General features: G+C 45.0%; 1 long non-coding RNA gene across 1 annotated transcript; it reads left to right on the top strand.

Moving 5' to 3' along the window:
* Positions 1-418: 418 nt before the first annotated feature.
* LOC108797736 lies at positions 419-2,269 on the top strand. Its single transcript, XR_001941903.1, has 2 exons — positions 419-503; positions 2,161-2,269. It is a non-coding gene; the product is annotated as an uncharacterized LOC108797736 (long non-coding RNA).
* The last annotated feature ends 821 nt before the right edge of the window (positions 2,270-3,090 follow it).

Below are 3,090 nucleotides of genomic sequence, written 5' to 3'. Positions count from 1 at the left end.
CATATCAGAGGGCCGCAGCTGCCTGGTCGGTTGGGTCGGCCCAGTCTCGATTCTGGTCGGGTGGGCCTATTTGCAGGAATGGGCCTGGAGCGGGAGCTCCACCCGCCCCTATGTTAATCCAGGCCTGGGTAAGCTGCGATATATTTTTCTTCTTGGGTTTCGGTAAACTCTAAAATGCTGTTTGTGTATTCCAGCTAAACCCCAGGTGGTGGAGCCTATAATGATCACTATCGGGGAATCGTCCAGTGTTCTCTTCTACACCCTCAATCTACAGAAGTTTTACCCGAAAGATATTGAAATAAAATGGAAATATGAATATGGAGATAAAGAGTGGGAAATGTCGCCCATTAACACATTCTCACTAAATGAAGATCTCACATGTGATGTCACCAGTGTTGGCAGCATTCTTGTGGAAGTGTTTAATAAACCTCAGAACAAAGTCTATGTAACGTGGAAACACGAATCCCTGGATGAGCCGGAGACCAGAACACTGACTGTAAGAGGTAAGGACATGGACCAGAGACATTATAACGTAGAGAATTAAGATACTGTCACTGTGGACAACCATAAAACCAACTGAGTGAAATAAATATTTATTTTTAATCAAAATGTATCAAACATCTGTTTATTCAGGAATATGTTATATCGTGTCATTCATAATGTGAGTGTCAGTTTCTCATTCATTACCGTCTAAGAAGTTTTTCCTTACCTTCTGTCCTGGAGACCAAACAAGTGGAAACTGGAAACAGGTTCCAAACAGGACAGGAAGTGACGGTAATAACATTTTGATGGAGGTTCTCATTATCCCCCCCCATTCCACTGAAATGTTTTATTACTGTTGATGTCCCCTTTGGAGAAATTTTGCTCACTCCCTGTCTCAGTGACCGATTAGGCAGCTATGGTAAAAAATCTTCCCGGTGACTAGAGAAGCTACAATAAGCGCCATGCTGCTTCTTACTTTTCATTTTGAACCTCAATTAAAAACAAAATGACCCTTGCATTGGGGCTCCCCCCAGGGTTAAATGCTTGCCTCCTTTAGGCAGCCGGTGGTCTCCTCTCTCCAACCCCCCTGTATTATGGATGGGCCCTCGGCGTTCTCACTTACAATGCAGGATTGCTGGTCCTGTATTGTACGTGGTGAGGTCCGAGTGCCTGTGACTGATGGAGTGGCAAAGAGAAGTGACACTCTGGGGTGAGCGGTCATACAGCTGAGAGGTGTAAGGTAAATACAGTATAGTTACTTTTTATATTCCCCCCCAGACAAAACGAGTGTTCACACCAGATGCTTGGGGCTGCGCTGGCCATTTTCTCCCAATGCCAAGCAAGGTCATTTGCCATGTTTTGAATGGAGTTCATACCAACATGTTGCAGAGGTGTGCGCTGAAGGAGAGTACAGCAAGGAGTACTTTTTTTTTCAGCACAGCGGGATGCGATATGATACAACCACCCCCACACCATGCTGTGCCCATAGAACTTTATGAAATGTCACTTGTGACATTTCAATAGAGTTCTAACAAAAAAAAAAGCTATAAAGTGCGATGTGCCAGGATTTTCACATTAGCATTGCGCTGGGCCAACGCACACCATTGCGTTGTAGCGCAGCTGCTGGTGTTAATGTTCCCTTAAAGGAGAACTATGGGGTTAAGACTTTTCCCCATAGTTCTCCTTATGGTAACGGGAGGACACAAACTAGCGTCCTTCCGCCACCCTAGGCTCAGTATACCGCTACAGCTTGTGACAGGATCGAGAGGTGAGCGAGCGCCGGTATGTGTTCGCTCACCTCCCGATCTACTGAGCCGACCTGTGACAGTCTCATTGTCACAGGTCGGCTAGAACTATGAGGTGAGTGAAAAGCACCCCCCTCATAGTTCTCCTTTTAACTCTTGCGGTGCTTGGGGCCCCTAAGGAAAGGATCATTTTTTTTTCCAGGATTTCAGCTTTAAACTGAGTAGTAAGTTTGTATGTCACACTATCTGTATTTACCTGTTCTCACATTCTTTACAGTAACGTTTAAAAGAAAGCTCCTCACAGGACCGAAGTGATCCCGGCTGTACATATAATGTCTCACTCACACATTGCTCGTTGCTTTTTCCAGCAGCAAACCCCAGTGTATGATATGAACTGACTTGTGTATCTCTAGTAAATAACTTTGTGTTGTAGATCTGCCCTGGCGCCCACAAGTCGGAGAGATCGTCATTCCCAACCTGGAAGAAGATAAGAAGGCCGATCTGACCTGTAACATCTCCGGATATTTCCCAGATCATCTGAATGTGAGCTGGTTTAAGAGGCTGCCCGGAACAGGCTCGGATCCCGATATAACACAACTGACTGATAATGATTTCCAAATCTGTAAAGAGCAGAAGAAAGATAAGACCTTCTACTGTCAATCATCTCTGACAATCACCCCGTCATTCATCAGAGACCAGGGGGCAGAGTTCACCTGTAGAGTGGACCATCCCAGCCTGGAGCAGCCCATAGGGAAGACCACGGGTCCCATAGGATTAGATAAACTCGCTGTTGATGGGTCTCTCTGAGTTTTATGTACGATGTTGCCCCTGAGTCGGTGAGTTGCGGCTAGGGGCCAGTTGGTTAAGTCGTATGCAGAGCTCTACGGTAGGAGACCAAAGGTGTCTTCACAGACCTCAGCTTCACAGTGATAGGAATACATTGTATTTAAACTGTTATGGTTGAATGTTTTATATTCAGTTTGTTATAAAGTTAATATATTTAAATAAACGGCTACTACAGCCATTTTATATCCAACTTGGCGTGGTCTATTATTGGGTATGGGTATTTATAATGGTTTAGGGCTGTAGCAAGCTAGGTTAAGAATATGCTTATGTCTTACCCTGTCATGTTCAGGTACAGCATACGACTTCTGTAAAACAGTCTGATCAGATCTCAAATCCAGGTTCTATGTGATGTACAGGCCTCATAAAGTAACAAAAAACTTTCTTTAGCTCCCTTGACTAAACCAAATCCTCCTTCATGTGTGTCTCACCCTTCCCCCTCCTAGACACTGCAGATCACAATGGGAGGGTTACAGGAAAAGAGGCAGAGCTGTCAATCCGGAAAGCAGTGGGTGGGATG

The sequence above is a fragment of the Nanorana parkeri genome, unplaced genomic scaffold (genome assembly GCF_000935625.1).
Source record: "Nanorana parkeri isolate BGI_ZX_2015 unplaced genomic scaffold, ASM93562v1 scaffold1327, whole genome shotgun sequence".
In the NCBI taxonomy this organism is placed as follows: Eukaryota; Metazoa; Chordata; class Amphibia; order Anura; family Dicroglossidae; genus Nanorana; species Nanorana parkeri.
Note: the sequence above shows the minus strand (reverse complement) of the source record. Positions and strands in the feature narration are given on the sequence as shown.